General features: G+C 41.4%; 1 protein-coding gene across 2 annotated transcripts in view; it reads left to right on the top strand.

Annotated features, from left to right (window-relative positions):
* The window catches only part of ROBO1 (roundabout guidance receptor 1), a 1,692,467-nt gene that overhangs the window by 1,108,157 nt on the left and 564,818 nt on the right, over positions 1 to 19,492 (top strand). The gene's annotated exons all lie outside the window — the stretch shown is intronic.

The following is a 19,492-nucleotide window of genomic DNA, read 5'->3' as shown; positions in this document are numbered from 1 at the left end:
GAACTGCATGTGTGTCAGGCACTGTATATGTATCAGGTACTGCAAGTGTGTCAGGCACTGTATGTGTATCAGTTACTGCAAGTGTGTCAGCCACTGTATTTGTATCAGGTACTGTAAGTGTGTCAGGCACTGTATGTGTATCAGGTACTGCAAGTGTGTCAGGCACTGTATGTCTATCAGGTACTGCATGTGTGTCAGAAACTGCATGTGTTTTAGGTACTGCATCTGTGTCAAGTACTACAGAAAAGTAGCTTTTATTCCTTAGTTGTGCTCATTGGTATTCTATTATTGGGTCATACATAAAGTATCCCAGAAATCCTCTTTGGCAATATTTACAGGTTAATTATGTTTTCTAAATGTATGTACAGGGTCCAACTTTATATTACCAAAGATGTTTGCAAAATCTGTCAGAGTATACAATATCACCAGAACATTTATAATAAATATTATAATATTAATATATATATATATATATATATATATATATATATATATATATATATATATATATATATATATATATATATATATATATATATTTTGTTGATTTTTTTTGTTAAAAGTAAATTGAAAAGTATAATTGAAATGACTATAAATTGATCATTATGTCTCCATCTGACAGGTGCATAATTAGCATAATATTTGAGTTGTTCATCTCCTTTCTTCCCCCTCTTACAATGCATACCAAATGTAAAAGTCGCCATCAGAGCAACTCCACTGAAAGAATAATGTATTGAGTTTCTACCCGGGTACAAAGGAAAGGACAAGAACCTCACATCAATGTTAAAATGGATTTTCCCTTTGTTTTTCTTATAAAGAAATAAGAGAATTAATATTTTAAAAACCCAGGAGAGCTCCCTATTGTTTGCATGTCACTTTCAGACACTGGTGGGAGACGTAGCCGGCACAAGCGGTACATGCAATTTCCTGAATAAACAATCATGACATATACTACACTCTATAGAGTTCATGTCATCTTTGTGGAAGGTGAATGAGGTTTGATCTAGAATACAATTGTATTTTAAAACATTGACTTTGTATGCAAAGCTCAATAGCAGGCATAAAGCAGGGGCTGCGCACAGGTCACCGAAACCTTCTGCCTATATTTCAGCTAATAGAAGGCTGATCTCTATGTATTTGTAATAAACCTGGCCGGCTTTTCATGGCAGCGATAAAGTAGACTGTAGTAATTGCATTTTGCATGCCTTACTTTGCCTTTTAAAGCATCTTGTTCCATGGCTTCTTTATTTTTATAAGGAATGACGTTTAAGGTCAGAGATAAGTTAGAAGGTTTTATTCTATTTTTATTTTTTTTATCATTTATGAAAGGAGAGTCAGCGGAAGAAAGTGGAAAATCAGTTTCGGAGTCCATGAAAGAATACGCCACTTTGGTCGACTTCTATAAACTGCATTGAATGAGGTTATCTCACCAATGCACGATCAGCTAATATTAGTAAATGTTTTGAGACAACTTTATGTCATGCCCGCTGTGATTTCTGTGTTGGTGCTTGTCCTTCTTTTTTTTTTGCTTCTGTTGTTGAGCAACGTCCTGCTTTCACAGCGGGCAATGTGAGGTGACAATGATAGTCCTTTATTCTCCAGGAGATGATAACCATTCAGGCATGGAGCTCGGGAGTTATCTTCTGTTAAGGTATTCCATGCTACTTAGCCTGGGTTGGGTGCAAGCTATTTAAGCTCCTGAAATCCAGTTATCCACAGCCAGTTATAGTTAATCTTATTCTGGTTCAGCCCTGCATTTTCAACCCTTGCTTAGCCTATGTGAGAGTATACAATCCATTCTGCTCTTATAGAAACCATCTTGTCTTATAACTAAATGAGCAGGGAAGTTTCACATTTCTACGCACACCCCTGCGGCTCTTATTGGTGCATAGTTCTGAGGAGTTATTTCTTTGTTTGAGATACTATATACACTGGTCACATGATGTAATAAAGAAGAAACTTTCTGGACACCACAAAATGTGTGTGTGTGCTGCAATGATTTACCAAGCACTTATAAAACAAATCTTTTAATTTGGTGTTCCAATGGCATAGGAGTGTGTTTCGCTCACACATATTCCTAATGTCAGACCCTGGTTCTTTTTTTGACCGCCCTTCAGTCTTGAAATTTTGTTACGTTTTTGACCTTCTGATTTTGATACGACTTTCTGACTATCATTAATGAGCCTACTCTACACATGCTCAACCTCCATCCTGTTTATTGTATAAGGGATTGATTGATGAAGCTGAGTACATCAGTCACCTACATCTGTCCCAAAGAGGGCCTGATGCCTGGATCCAGAACCATGTTATTGCGATCATTGAGGTCCCAGCAGCCAATCACCCCAATGATCAATAAATCATCCATAACATATGATTTGGAGAATAACCCTACACAAAATGGGGCAGCTCGGTGCCTTAGTGTTTAGGACTGAGTCTTGCAGCACTGGGGTCCTGGGCTCAAATCCCACCAAGGACAACATCTGCAAGGAGTTAGTATGTTCTCCCGATGTTTGCATGGATTTCCTCCGGTTTCCTCCCACACTCCAAAGACAATACTGGTAGGGAGTTAAAATTGTGAGCCCCAATGGGGTCAGTGTTTCTGATGTATGTAAAGCGCTGTGGAATTAATTATGCTATATAGGTGAATAAATATTACTATTATTATAAGTTCATTTATACAAAATGCCGTATGTGCTACAGTTTCCTTTCTATATTTTCTATTTTTTTAAATCAACTTTTAATCTGCAACTTGGCATATCCAAATTCATCTCAAGATCCTTTAATCATGCCTCCTTGGGTTTGATTGACATCCACCGGGCAGTCAATGTCATGGTGAGACTGGGGAGCAAGGAAGACACTGGGGGCACACTCAACATTTCCAATTGTCTTACATCCTACCATCTAGAGTAGGGGTCCCCAACCTGTGTCTCATGAGCCCTAGATATGTGGCTCATGGTTGTCTTCCAGCTTGATGCATTAGCACTAGGTCTAAGAAACAGCTATGAAAAGCAGGTCTCCTCATCGGGACTTCTGTGGGTAGCCCCACACAGAAAAGCAGAACTGGATGGGGGTAGGCTAGGATCCCCTGGATCTTCGTATACTATCTTAGTGTGATTTCTGTGCAGAAGCTTTGGTTGTCATTATACCAGGAGAGCCTAGGGCGACAGCTTATTTTAGCCGGTCCCCCTGAGCTCCACCTAACAATCACATCTAACCTTCTGACTGGAGACTCTAGTCTAGTCTAGTCTAGTCTAGTCAGGAACCAACTATTAACGCTACTATTTGTTTGGTTCGTCCTTGCACTTATTCACCTGGTTTTCTTGGTGTTGGACAATTGTTGGTCAGAGATAGGGACAGAGAGGGTCAGCCAACTGGAACGGGGGGCGCTCTAAAAATTACAGCACCCTCCGTGGTCAGGAAGGGTGAGCAGAGGCTGCTAGATTAGTAACATTTATCTGTGGCAACCTGTCTATCGCTATGACCTCCTCACGCTGAGCTATCTCTTGCTAACATTCACTAGCACTGTCTTGTCTTCTATGTTGTTTTGGAGAGAGACATTTTGTGTCCTGTTTTAATTACCTAAAATAAAGATTATTATTTTAGAGGTATTGTTTTTGTGTTTTTTGTTGTCATTATACCAGCAATGGGGGCTCTGGGTGTCACTACTGTGAGTGGGGCAGGAGCTGGATGTGACTCGCGACCCTTTCTCAGAGCAAAATGTGGCTCTCATAGTCAGAAAGGTTGTGGATCACTGATCTAGAGGATCATGGTAGGAGTAGTCTGGATGAAGCCATGCCCTCCATGACTAGTCTTGCCATGTTTGCCTATGCCGAGCTGCAGATTAATAATTATTTTTTGTAGACCATAAAGACTTTACTGTGGCACCTAAAAGTCTTTAGTAGAATGGAGCAATTGGCATATTACTTTTAAAAGATACACAGCAAAAAATAATTATTGTTGCCAATTTAAAGAACTATATGCAAATTGGTGCCAGAAAAACCCTAGACTCCTTGCTTGAGGTATTGATCATAGCCCAACAACTAGTATAGGAGTTAGAACAAGGTTCCATATAACCATACTGAAAAATCCTGAGGGTCCTATATCTCCTAGGGCCACACGGGTAGCACAAACTCATAATCATTATTTATAAATGAGAGCAAAAGCTAGTTTTTGTAGTGCAAAAATACATTTTTTATTATAGAAAATGTGACAATTTTTGTAAAGAATTTTAAAATTTAAAAAAAACCATGATCAACCCGGACACAATGTAAACACTACAAATGACCCCCAGAGACAATTTTAAATCGAGGTGTTATCGTAACGTACGTTGGGCATCTTTGGGGCCCCCAACCCTTGGATCATCCGGCATTATCAACTACTACTTTTACCGAATCCCCTATCATCACTTTAAAAGGTATGATATCTGCTCCTTGGGGAGTGGTTCACTATGGATTTTTTTGGACTATACCCTGATATTGGAGTATAATGTTTCTAATAGAAATTCGTAACATTATTCCTTTTGGTTCAATCCTTGTACAATGGTAACAAATGTAACATATTGACGTCAATCAGGGCCTCTTTACTACCGGGTATATATATGTTGATGTATTTATAATTACAGTCAGGGCCAGAAATGTTTGGACAGTGACACAAGTTTTGTTATTTTAGCTGTTTACAAAAACATGTTCAGAAATACAATTATATATATAATATGGGCTGAAAGTGCACACTCCCAGCTGCAATATGAGAGTTTTCACATCCAAATCGGAGAAAGGGTTTAGGAATCATAGCTCTGTAATGCATAGCCTCCTCTTTTTCAAGGGACCAAAAGTAATTGGACAAGGGACTCTAAGGGCTGCAATTAACTCTGAAGGCGTCTCCCTCGTTAACCTGTAATCAATGAAGTAGTTAAAAGGTCTGGGGTTGATTACAGGTGTGTGGTTTTGCATTTGGAAGCTGTTGCTGTGACCAGACAACATGCGGTCTAAGGAACTCTCAATTGAGGTGAAGCAGAACATCCTGAGGCTGAAAAAAAAGAAAAAATCCATCAGAGAGATAGCAGACATGCTTGGAGTAGCAAAATCAACAGTTGGGTACATTCTGAGAAAAAAGGAATTGACTGGTGAGCTTGGGAACTCAAAAAGGCCTGGGCGTCCACGGATGACAACAGTGGTGGATGATCGCCGCATACTTTCTTTGGTGAAGAAGAACCCGTTCACAACATCAACTGAAGTCCAGAACACTCTCAGTGAAGTAGGTGTATCTGTCTCTAAGTCAACAGTAGAGAGAAGACTCCATGAAAGTAAATACAAAGGGTTCACATCTAGATGCAAACCATTCATCAATTCCAAAAATAGACAGGCCAGAGTTAAATTTGCTGAAAAACACCTCATGAAGCCAGCTCAGTTCTGGAAAAGTATTCTATGGACAGATGAGACAAAGATCAACCTGTACCAGAATGATGGGAACAAAAAAGTTTGGAGAAGAAAGGGAACGGCACATGATCCAAGGCACACCACATCCTCTGTAAAACATGGTGGAGGCAACGTGATGGCATGGGCATGCATGGCTTTCAATGGCACTGGGTCACTTGTGTTTATTGATGACATAACAGCAGACAAGAGTAGCCGGATGAATTCTGAAGTGTACCGGGATATACTTTCAGCCCAGATTCAGCCAAATGCCACAAAGTTGATCGGACGGCGCTTCATAGTACAGATGGACAATGACCCAAAGCATACACCCAAAGCTACCCAGGAGTTCATGTTCAAAAGTGGAACATTCTGCAATGGCCAAGTCAATCACCAGATCTTAACCCAATTGAGCATGCATTTCACTTGCTCAAATCCAGACTTAAGACGGAAAGACCCACAAACAAGCAAGACCTGAAGGCTGCGGCTGTAAAGGCCTGGCAAAGCATTAAGAAGGAGGAAACCCAGCGTTTGGTGATGTCCATGGGTTCCAGACTTAAGGCAGTGATTGCCTCAAAAGGATTCGCAACAAAATATTGAAAATAAAAATATTTTGTTTGGGTTTGGTTTATTTGTCCAATTACTTTTGACCTCCTAAAATGTGGAGTGTTTGTAAAGAAATGTGTACAATTCCTACAATTTCTATCAGATATTTTTGTTCAAACCTTCAAATTAAGCGTTACAATCTGCACTTGAATTCTGTTGTAGAGGTTTCATTTCAAATCCAATGTGGTGGCATGCAGAGCCCAACTCGCGAAAATTGTGTCACTGTCCAAATATTTCTGGACCTAACTGTATATATACATATACTGGCACAGCCATTAATGTGATAGAAATACCCTGTAGAAAAGCTCTTAGATTATGTTTTTTCTATTCGATTTAGAATTGTCGCTGGGGGTCATTTGTCACTTGATATAATAGTGACCGTAATATATGTTGAAATATTAGGTTTGATAATTAGTAAAATCTACTAGAAAAACTATTGGTAAATCACAGACTTTATCCTAACTTTGATCTCCGTGTGATACTGCGATCTGGGCGTCTATAAAACCTGCTGCTTGTTTTCAGACTCGCACTTTTTCAAGATGTTGATGTGTTTATCATTAAATTATTCAGAAAGGATGCCCACGGTTGTGGATACAGACAGTAGGTTCTCTTGATCTCTGCATGACGTCCTCTGTATATGCTAATTCTATTTGATATTTGATACTCGCACACATGTACCCAGTCTGGTAGATAAAATCGCTATTAATCTGAAAAATGAAGCACATAATATCTGCAAAGTTTCCATTTCCACTGATGTCTTATTCTAAAACCGGAATAATTTGTTATCGCCATATTAACTCTTAAAAGGAACAGTTTCCTGATGGACAAAGCGCATGGATATTGACATAAAACAATTTTAAGGGTAATATGATTGGAAATAAGGACCGCTTCTTTTTTTTTCTTTCAGAAACAGCGCCACTCTTTTCCATGGGCTATGTCTGGTATTGCAGCTAGATGCTATTCAGGTGAAAAGAGCTGCAATACCAGATACAGCCAGTTTGTGGTAATCGAATGCAAAACTTTTAAATACATTGAGTCTATATTTTATATCTTTCTTTTCTGGTTCATCTAGCCTCATCAAAAGTATGATTGGCTTCATAGGTACCAATGTTTTATTTCACCTCCTCTGCCTATCTGTACAATTAAGGCCACTTTACACGCAACGACATCGTTAACGAGATGTCATTGGGGGTCACGGAATTGGTGACGCACATCCGGCCTCGTTAGCGACATCATTGCGTGTGACACGTACGAGCAACCACTAACTATCAAAATGACTCACCATATCGTTGATCGTTGTCCCGTCACTCTAATCCCGATTATCGTTGCTGTTGCAGGATGCAGGTTGTTCGTCATTCCTGCAGCATCACACATCGCTATGTGGGAGCAAGGAACATCACCGTACCTGCGGCCGCCCGCAATGAGGAAGGAAGGAGGTGGGCAGGATGTTTGGCCCGCTCATCTCCGCCCCTCCACTTCTATTGAGGGGCCACTTAGTGACGCCGCTGTGACGCAGCACAAATCGCCCCCTTAGAAAGGAGGCGGTTTGCCGGCCACAGCGACGTCACTAGGCAGGTAAGTATGTGTGATGGGTGTAAGCGTTGTTGTGTGCCACGGACAGCGATTTGCCCATGACACACAACCGACGGGGGCGGGTGGTTTCACCAGCGACATCGCTAGCGATGTCGCTGTGTGTAAAGTGGCCTTTAGGCCAGAGTCACACTTGCGTATGACTCGGTGAGTCTCGCATCGGCATCACCCGACACAGCCACACACGCTTGGACAGGAGCGGGTCAGCTACATAGAAATACATGCAGCTGAGAAGCTCCTGTCCATAGAGTGTGTGGCCGCCCCGGGTGATGCCGATGCGAGACTCGCCGAGTCATACACAAGTGTGACTCTGGCCTTATTGGTCTTAAGGGATTAAAGAGAGAGAGCAGAAGGGGGCATGTCATTGACACCACCGTATAGGGGCCATAGAGGTAAGGAAAAGTGCAATATTTATTATTTCAAGAATAGGCCATGAAGATGTTTTTGTAAGTTCTATATGCTAAGCACAATTTTCATTTCAGATTAAATTATATCATTGTATGAGTCTGATGCTTGCTTAAAGGGATTGTTCACTACTTTACATTAATGGCTTATCCTTAGGATAGGTTATTGATATCGGATCGGCTGCGGTACACCTCCCACCCCCCTGCTGATCAGTTGCTCTCAGTACCGGCAGTGGCAACAGGCAGCCGGAGAGATGCATAACAGCATGTATGTATATAAATGGGGATTGAGGGTCAGAGAAACTCTTCTATGCCAGTTATTGAAGGTGTATGGTCGCTCCTTAGGCGGGCTTTGCACACTACGACATCGCAGGTGCGATGTCGGTGGGGTCATGTCGAAAGTGACGCACTTCCTGCGTCGCTCTCGACATCGTAGTGTGTAAATCCTAGATGATACGATTAATGATCGCAAAAGCGTCGTAATCGTATCATCGGTGTAGCGTTGGCGAATTCCATAATTACGCTGACGCGATGGTCCGATGTTGTTCCTCGCTCCTGCGGCAGCACACATCGCTGTGTGTGAAGTCGCAGGAGCAAGGAACATCTCCTACCTGCGTCACCGTGGCTCCCGTCGGCTATGCGGAAGGACAGAGGTGGGCGGGATGTTTACATCCCGCTCATCTCTGCCCCTCCGCTCCTATTGGCCGCCTGCCGTGCGACGTCGCAGTGATGCCGCACGACTCGCCCCCTTAATAAGGAGGCAGTTCGCCGGCTACAGTGACGTCACACGGCAGGTGAGTGCATGTGAAGCTGCCGTAGCGATAATATTCGCTACGGCAGCTATCACAAAGATATCGCAGCTGTGACAGGGGCGGGGACTATCGCGCTCGGCATTGCAGCATCGGCTTGCGATGTCGTAGTGTGCAAAGTCTGCCTTAGTCTTCATGTACTATTTACTTTTGTAGTGATTTCAAGGATCTTGTGTAGAGTATTGAATAAGCAATCTGAAATGGGAACTTTCGACCAAATTAATTCAAGGGTCCATTTTTTCTTCCCTTTATCTATAGTAATCTAAAAATATTTTAATATTTTTTTCTTATAATTCTTTATGCTATAAATATATCAAAAAGACTGACCCACAGATCCAACAAGTGTGTACAGCTGCTAGCTGAAAACACATTATAACTACAAAACACATATATCTGCACTCTAAAATGCTAACAATGAATAAGATAACTCTGGTATTGTATTACTGCTAAAGGAATATTTGAAAAAAGAGATATTTAGATTATGTACTGGCCAATGCATGTGAGCCCGGTACCAGCGACAAGGTAATCTCTGTATACCGGGAATCTAACTTGAAATGCCACTGTCAAGTTAGGTTTCGGTATATAGAGATATATCTTGCCATGGTGACCGGGCTCACATGCATTGGCCAGTACATAGGCTAAATATCTCTTTTTGAAATATTGCTATAGCAGTAATGTAATACCAGAGTTCCCTTATTCATTGTTAGCATTTTAGAGTGCAGATGTATGTGTTTTGTAATTCTTTATGCTATCTTAGACATTGTTAAGTTTGTCTGGGCCATTTACAATCTCAAAGACATTAAATTGTATTTTTCAGTATCAAAAGGGACCTTCTGCCCATCTGGATTAATGTGACTCCGGCAATGGCTTAATTCCCTAAGAATTAAAAGGATGGATGGATTGAATTAAGCCACCTGACCAGTTATGTTCTCCAGGACATAAGCTGTTCCCTGAAGTGTCCAGCAAGACCTTTCTTGCCTCTCCCGTGCGTTCTGGTGTATGGAGGAATAGGGACAGGTAGCTGTTCGGCTGACAACAATGGCATATGTATGATGAGCTTTAGAAGTCGATGTGAGACCTTCTTGTATGAATCATTTTGCTATTGTGCCTCTACCAAGCGACACGTAGGTAGAGAACGTCTGGAGAGCATGATCATTGTGTCTGTTCCTGACAATTATTATTTGCTCTTCATAATAAAACGTCCTCAGTAAATCAGATGTAATATTTGTATACAACATTTGGATAACACGGTAATATAGACAATTCTACCATCAAGAAACTGTCAAACATTAAAAAATCTCAATGTGCATCCTGGGGTAATGCCTCAATGGTGATCCCTGTGGGTTATTTATCAAATTTACTCTATAGTTTTATTGGTAAACCATTTGTCACCATAAATCAATCAATGAAGAAATCTAGAAGCTTAATCACTGTGACATCTTATATTGAATGTGCAGTAACTGTCATAGACCAAGGTCATGCGCCTGAAGGCAAAGAGTACGCTGCTATATACAGTACCCGCTTGGCTTAATCAGAGTCTGACTCCACATTGTATCTACATGTTTTGTAACATCTAGACATCTATTAAGAAGAAATTCTTGATCTTCATTAAGATTCATCATAGATATCCACAGATACCAAATCTGGTTTTCATTTAATACGTTCAACATTGTGAAAAGACAAGTAGATGATCCAGTAGATTCCCCGACAAACTTCTCAATGTGTAAGAGGGTCCATATAAAAGGTTTACTCTATAATATACCATACATTTTACCCAAGTGTTTTATGCAGAGTTTTTATGCCTCCCACATTGAAGGGTGATAGGCATATTTTAGCTCCCACTGTCGATGGTGAGCATTTTACATGTAAAGCTTTGTGCCTACCCCATCTACTAGTATTTCTCCAACAAAAATCAGTGACCCAGTCATGGATGACAGATAGAGCTATTATGGTCAGATTTCAGGAGGTCTGATATGGCTGGATTAAACTAATTCTCTTTCTATTTGATGAAACTATTTGCATATTCAAATTCCCATTGCATGGCCATCAAGTCTCCTTACACCAACTTGACACAGTCCACAAGGGGACAGGTTTTCCTTTGCACCTCTGTCAGAGGCATCTCGTCCAGCTAAATCAGATCTACTGCTTTGCACTGATGAAGGGCAACTACTCCAAAACATGTTTCTGAAACTAAAGTTTCAATGGTTTGGCTTCTCTTCCAAAGTCATGTGACAAGGAGGGTCATTATTGACTTTTAGGATAGCTGCTTACAATAAATTGTGCAAGAAGTGCAGTTCTCTGTTCTTATTTTTTTTTATTATTATTATTTATTTATAGAGCACCATTGATTCCATGGTGCTGTACATGAGAAGGGGTTACATACAGAATACATACACAAGTTACAGTAGACAGACTAGTACAGAGGGAAGAGGGCCCTGCCCTTGCGGGCTTACATTCTATAGGATTTTGGGGAGGAGATAGTAGGTGGGGTGTAGATTGGGCGGCAGCTCCGCATGGTGGTCGGGCGGCAGCTACGCACGGTGGTCGGGCGGCAGCTCCGCACGGTGGTCGGGCGGCAGCTTCGCACGGTGGTCGGGCGACAGCTCCACCTTATGAAAAGGTTGTTTGCATATTATACAAATATTGTAGTGTGTCTACTGAAGGTTCAGCATTCTGAATGCAGATGTAGTGCGCTGACTATTGATGTAACACTTGCTACATCTGTATGAAGGTTAATTGAAGTTTTATTTTTTTTTTCATTTATTATCATTATTTATTATTTATGGGCAAACAATAATCATAGCATAAAGTTTTAAAAATGTTTCTGATGGATCTGTACAATCAGCATTACATGGGAGCAGACATTCTATGCTTATGTTGGTTCACCCTTCAAATGATGTACAATATTGGGTAATAAAACAACCAGAATGAGGTAAGATAAAAAATTGGCCATACATATAAGATGAATGACATGTGAATGTGTTGATTTTTGCTTGTTCGGTCAGCTACCTAATATATGTTTGGGGTTATCCCAATTCTACCTGAATGACAGATGAAAAGGGAAAGAATAGTCAGGCTGCCAAAGAATATTTCAGGAGGCCAAATTATTTTGTTCTCCAGGGAAATAAAAAAGAAGAGTTATTTGCCAAATAAGTGTTATCTTACACGTATGAGCACCCTCAACTACTGTATCATCACCTATCCCTAGTAGATTGTGAGCCCTTGCAGGCAGGGTCTTCTCTCCTCCTGTACCTGTCTGTGCCTTGTATAGTTCACGATAATTGTACTTGTCTATGTATGTCCCCACTTTTATCACATGTAAAGCGCCATGGAATGAATGGCACTATAATAATAATAAATAACAATAATAATTGAGTTTAACTAATTGCTTTATGAAAAAAAAAAATGTTTAGATACTAACTGTCTCCTCATGTAGTCAGAACCCCTGAAAAAGTTTTGCACATTGGTCTGTTCCACAACCTTCAGAGCTTTCCTTCCTACAATCTGGAACAAACCATTGTACACAACTAATATAGGGGTTCTGACTACACAAAGAAATATTTCTCATATTTCCTGATTTTTTTTAGGATGGTGCAAATCAACATAAGAGCAAAACATAAATTGTATAGGATTAACTACCCAATAATATCAAATATAAGAGATACACTAGAGCTGATCATTCGTCTTCCATCAGAATTTCATGTTTATCTGATCCCCTAAGACAGTATTTCGACAGGCAATCAGAATGAAAGATAGGTTATTTCTCTTATATTGAATAGTATCAGCACATAATGTATTCAGCATTTCTGTTAATTATATGCAGCTCATCCACAGATCGGTGCACATATTGATCATGCACACCAATCCTGGTCCCCAATGGGGGTCGTAATTAAATTTCCACAATGCAATTTTCACTTCGAAGCTTCAAACTAATGCTAATGATTTATATTTATATATATATATATATATATATATATATATATATATATATATATATATATATATATATATTTATATATATACTGTATATATAGAAGTTCTTTGCTGCTTTTCCTTAGTGCATAACAGTAAGTTGGCCATACATGCAATGAGATATCAGATTATCACAGATTTTGAAAATTGGGAACTTTTCCATGTAGGTTATATAAAGATAGGAGCTTAGATCACCCACTAAATGATTGCTTATATTTTGCAATTAGAAGAAATATTCTCCATGGGATCGTACAGAAAACATATTTGAGTACAGTACCACTCATGGGTGGACTATGTGCGCACTAGAAAGTGCCTTTTTTTTAAGAAAAATCCGAACCCTCTTAAAGAATCCCGCACCCGCAGTAAAAAAACGCACCAAAACCGCAGCAAAATCTGCATGCGGTTTTATCGCGGTATTCTGCGGATTTACCACGGATTTACTGCGGATTTTCCGCAAGTTGGTCCCTACAGATTTTTACCATTTACACGCCAAGAGATTTTTACCATTATCTATGGCAAAAACCGCAGGTACCTGCGGAAAAGAAGTGACATGTTTATTAATTCCGCAGCGGAAAATCCGCGGGTATAAAAAAACGCAGTGTGCGCACAGCATTTTTTAAAACCCATAGGATTTGCTGGGGAATGACTGCAGCAATGTTTTCACATTTTCTGCAGCAAATCCGCGTTAAATCCGCAGCGTGTGCACAGGGCCTCATAGTGACGAGACTCCAAGGGCATGAGAAATTATACAGCCTTTACCAGCCACCATTTTATTTATTTATTTATTTTACCCATTTATATAGAGCTATTAATTCCACTCCGCGTTACAGATGTGATGATATATTGCATTTCATGAGCACACTCTTGTATTTTATCATTTTTATTTATGTATTTTTACTATCCTTTTATTTATTTAAATATTATATAATAGTGTTACAGACTAAAGCCTCATGTAGACGTCATTGATTCTTATCATACATAACACGATTTGTTGTTCCTCATTGTTTTGGATCTCAGTTTCATCAGTTTGTTGTCAATGAGTCCATTTGTACCATCAGAGCTTCATCTGGTGCCAGCAGTGGTTTTCCCAGACTCATAGACCCATGGGTAATTTTGATCTGTTACTCTAATGATAGAATGAATATGTCACTGTGGACAAAATACTAACCTGACAGCTCCATAGACTATAAGGCCTGGTTCCCCAGATGAGGATTATCAGCGTTTTGGATGCAGTGTATTCCCACTGCATCCAAAACGCTGCGTTGTACAGGAGAAGCACAGTGAATGGTATTTATAGAAATCTCATGCTCCCTATGCTTCTTTTCTCCACAGCATAAACTGACCTGCGGGGCGGCTTTCCGAGCTACATCATGTCAATTTATGCTGCGGAGACGCGAGTGTTCTCAGCAGGGAGAATAGAGGTAAAGTCTGCAGCAACCCGATACCTGATGGTGGGACACGGAGAACATGCCTCTACAGGAGGGAAGACCCTGCATTTAGAATGCAATGTCCAACTGATTGTGGGAACCCAGCATGATAGGGTTGTAAGGTGGGCTTCACATCAGTGGTATTCTGCCGCAATGCCGTTTCACTTCAATGCATTTCCTATGGACTCTTGGCAAGTTCCAGTTACATGCGGTTGTGTATGACGCACGCAACCGCATATGACCGGAACTTGCCGTGAGTCCATAGGAAATGCATTAAAGTGAAACGCATTTTTGCCGGATCCGGCATTGCGGCAGAATACCACTGATGTGAAGCCCGCTTAAGGGTTCTCTCACTCTGGCGTATAAAACAATTAGTCCTATTCTCATCCAGAAAAGTTGGACGAGTGAAAAATCCATTTGGTATTCCATATGTCATGTGAGTGCTATACGAGTATGCAATTATGTTTTCTCGCCTACCATCCGTATGACATGCATTTTTTCCTAGCTATTATTCTACAATAATTTACATGACCATTTACAGTGTTCTGTGCTACAGAATGGTAATGTATCTGTATAAAATGGAAAAATGGATAGTCTATGTGCCGTCCATTTTTTTCTTAAGGCTACTTTACACACTGCCATATCGGTCCCGATATCGCTAGTGTGGGTACCCACCCCCATCTGTTGCGTGACACGGGCATATCGCTGCCCGTGCCGCACAACATCGCCCAGAGCCGTCACACATACTTACCTGTCCGGCGACGTCGCTGTGACCGGCGAACCGCCTCCTTTCTAAGGGGGCGGTCCGTGCGGCGTCACAGCGACGTCACTGAAACGTCACTGAACCGCCGCCCAATAGCAGCGGAGGGGCGGAGATGAGCGGGACGTAACATCCCGCCCACCTCCTTCCTTCTGCATACTAGCCGGGAGGCAGGTAAGGGGAGCTTCCTCGTTCCTGCGGCGTCACACGCAGTGATGTGTGCTGCCGCAGGAACGAGGAACAACTTCATTACTGCTGCAGTAACGATTTTTAAGAATGGACCCCCATGTCGCCGATTAGCGATTTTGCACGTTTTTGCAACGATGCAAAAATCGCTTATCGGTGTCACACGCAACGGCATCGCTAATGCGGCCGGATGTGCGTCACAAATTCAGTGACCCCAACGACTCCGCATTAGCGATGTCGCAGCGTGTAAAGTCCCTTTAACTCCCATTGACTTGCGTTGCTGAGTCTCGGCTATTTTATGTGCCACATGCTGCGATTTATTCTTCAGGCTGATTACAGTTGATGAAAAAAATCGCAGATCAGCACTGACTGATGGAAGATTGGTCCGAGTGCAATCCTTTTTTTTCTCACATTTGCACTCATCCGTTTTATATGCCAGTGTGAGGCCTTAAAGGGAACCTGTCACCAGATTTATAAGCTGCGGCCAACATCACTGAGCTCTTCCAAGACACTGTACATAAGATCCCTGACCGCTCTGTATACCATAAAAAACCTTTTTATTATAGTCACCTAGGGGGCGGATCGGTCTAATGGGTGTCTTTGCTCTCCAGTCCGGCGCCTCCTCCATCTTCTGAAATCTCCATTCTCCTGCCCAGCCCTGTGCATGACGCATCCGGCATGATTCACAGAGAGGCCTCCATTGTGCTCTTGCACATGCGCACTCCGATCTACCATGCTGAATATAAAGCAAAGTATTTTAATGCGCAGGCACGAGAAAAGACCGACCACACATGCGCACTACAGTACTTTGATCAGCCTTCAGCCAGGCATGTCATGCATAGGAATGAACAGGAGGATGGAGATTGCAGAAGATGTAGGAGGCGTCGGACCGGAGAAGAGTGACACCCATCGGACCAATCCGGCCCCTAGGTGAGTATTATAAAAGTGTGTTTTACGTTATACACAGCGGCCTGGGCTCTTATATACAGTATTCTGGAATGCTGTCTATAAAAGCTCACTGGTGGTGACCAGAGTTTATAGGGACCAAATCTTTTGACAGTTTCCCTTTAAGGTCTCACTCACACTGGCGTATAAAACAGACGAGCGCAATGCGAGAAAAAAAATTGCATTGCATTCGTACCAATGTTTCATCAATCATTGCTGATAGAGTTCACTGGTGGTGTCCGCAGCATATAGTCACCAAATCTGGTGACAGGTTCCCTTTAAATATAACCTTGACTCACAAATGTCTGAATGAGGAATAAGGGTTCTGTGCTTTCCCTGTGACCATAGCACCTGGTCACTGTACAACAGTTCAAATGGTCAGGCTCCCTTGATAACACATAATCCCCTGTGTTTGAGGCTTTATGGGACTCTTAGGCCATATGCGCACTTTGCGTTTTTACTGCGTTTTGGCTGCGTTTACAACTGCACTGTGTCATTGACAAAATGCATGCGTTCTTATTCCCCAGCAAAGTCTATGAGAATCATGTAAAATCTGTGCGCACTATGCTTTTTGAAACGCAGCGTTTTGATTGTCAAAAATTTTTCAAAAACCCATGCGTTTGAAGAAGCAGCATGTCAATTGTTTTTGCCATTTTGGCTGCGTTCTACACCCATTGAAATCAATGAGTTGTAGAAAATCGCTGCCAAAATGTGAAGCAGTGCGCTCGCATTGCATTATTGTTGCGATCCGCATGTTTTTTTAACATAACAAAGGCAAGTCTTTCGTCTTTCTTTCTCTGTCAGTCGGTCTCTCCCTCTTGGTCTCTATTCTCTATCTCTGTCTGTCGGTCTCTCTCTATCTCTATGTCTCTATTTCTCTTTCTGTCCATATCAGTCTCTCCCTCCCACCCCCTCTCTCATACTCACCGATCCACGATCACCGGCGCGGTGCTGCACGGCGTTCAGACTGTGGCGGCTTCTTCTCTTTTGAAAATGCCGGCCGCTCATTAATCCATTACGTATTCCCTGCATCCCCCACCCTCCGGTGCCTATGATTGGTTGCAGTCAGACACGCCCCCACGCTGAGTGACAGCTGTCTGACTGCAACCAATCACAGCTCCCAGTGGGCGTGTCTATATCGAGCAGTAAAAAATAAATAAATAATTGAAAAAAAAACGACATGCGGTCCCCCCCAATTTGGATACCATCCAGGGTAAAGCCACACAGTTGAAGTCTGGTATTCTCAGGATGGGGAGCTCCACATTATGGGGAGCCCCCAGCCTAACAATATCAGCCAGCAGCCGCCCGGAATTGCCGCATCCATTAGATGCGACAGTCCCGGGACTTTACCCGGCTCATCCCGAATTGCCCTGGTGCAGTGGCAAACGGGGTAATAAGGAGTTAATGGCAGCCCATAAATGCCAATAAGTTCTAGGTTAATCATGGCAGGCGTCTCCCCGAGATACCTTCCATGATTAACCTGTAAGTTAAAGAAAATAAACACACACATCCAAAAAATCCTTTATTTGGAATGAAAGACAAAAAAAAACCCTCTTTCACCACTTTAATAACCCCTCAAAAACACCTCCAGTTCCGACGTAATCCACGCAAGGTCCCACGACGCTTTCAGCTCTGCTACATCGGAAGCTGATAGGAGCAGCAGTAGAACACCGCCGTTTCTGTGAGCTCCATGCAGCAACTGAAGTGAGTAGCGCGATCAGCTCTGCTGTCACTGAGGTTACTCACGGCCACCGCTCTCAAGTGGAGGACTGCAGCTGTGGCCGCGGGTCACCTGAGTGACAGCACAGCTGATCGCGTGGCTCACTGCAGTCACTCAGTTGACTTGCAATCACATGTGAGTCCTTCACGTGTGACCAGAAATCAAGCCGTGGCACACAGGATGGGCGTCTCGGCGCTAGGTGCATTGAGCTGACTGCGGGCTACATTGAATCGCCCGTGGTTGATGCGATGGACTTCAAGAAAATGGCCCCGGAGGTGGCGCATGCACAGATTAATGCGATGAACTTCAAGCAAATGTGCTTGTGCCACCTTCACGACCATTTTCTTGAAGTCCAACTCATCAACTGTAAGCAATTCAACGGAGTCCGCAGTCAGATCAATAGCACCCACCGCCGAGACACCCTGTCCTGTGACTCTCTGTCCTGTGACGCTCCTGAGTTGCTCCACCACAATGTCATCCCTGTAGACTGCTGGCAGTTCAATGGCGCCTGCATGCCGCCATGACACCCCTGCAGCCTGCTGATTGATCAATGGCGCTTGCTGCAAAACCCCCGAGCCTGCCGTATCGCCGATCCTCCTGAGCAGCATTACCCTGCCTCCTGTGATCTTCCTGAGATGCACCACCACAACCGCTCCCCCCTCGTGAGCATTGGGATTAAGACACACTAGGATTATAAAATGAGCACTCATTTTAACATCAAAAATTATTTTTTGCTATTTTCCTCCTCTAAATTTGGGATGCGTCTTATAAAACAAAAAATATGGTATTAACATGCTCAATTAATCTTAGTAAGTCTAGAATAAGATTTCCTACTTTCTTTATTATTATTATTATTATTATTATTATTAATATTATTATTATTTGTAGTAGTATTGTTATGGTTATAATTAGTATTTGTATGATTATATTTGTATGATTATTATTATTAATTATTATTATTATTATTATTATTATTATTATTATTATTTGCGGTAGTAGTACTGTTATGGTTATAGTTAGTATTTGTATTAATTATTGTTATTATTATTATTATTATTAATAATCATAACAATCAAAACAATACAACTACAGATAACAAATTATTATTAATAATAATAATAATAATAATAATAATAATAATAATAATAATAATAATATTTGTTAAGCCAAGTAGAAAATAAACCAGAAGGAGGGATTATATAAAAACATTTTTTAATTTAAATACATCATTAAAAAGGTATATTAGGGTAAAAACACATTCATGGTGAGAGTATAAATAGACATGGCGGAATGTAAAAAGTATATAAAGGAACCATCAGATGTGGGATGGGGTAAGGGTATACCAGAAATAATAGTGTTGTGATATTTACTAATACATGGATTAGTCCCTCTATGTGGATAGGAATCCCAAATGTGTGTGTGCGCGTGTTTGTGTGTGTTTGTATGTGTTTGTGTGTGTTTGTATGTGTTTGTGTATGTGTTTGTGTATGTGTTTGTGTGTGTTTGTGTGTGTTTGTATGTGTTTGTATGTGTTTGTGTGTGCTTGTGTGTGTTTGTGTGTGTTTGTGTGAGTTTGTATGTGTTTGTGTGTGTTTGTATGTGTTTGTGTATGTGTTTGTATGTGTTTGTGTATGTGTTTGTGTGTGTTTGTGTGTGTTTGTG

This window comes from Anomaloglossus baeobatrachus, chromosome 2 (genome assembly GCF_048569485.1).
Source record: "Anomaloglossus baeobatrachus isolate aAnoBae1 chromosome 2, aAnoBae1.hap1, whole genome shotgun sequence".
Classification (NCBI taxonomy): Eukaryota; Metazoa; Chordata; class Amphibia; order Anura; family Aromobatidae; genus Anomaloglossus; species Anomaloglossus baeobatrachus.
This window is presented reverse-complemented; position numbering and strand designations above follow the sequence as displayed.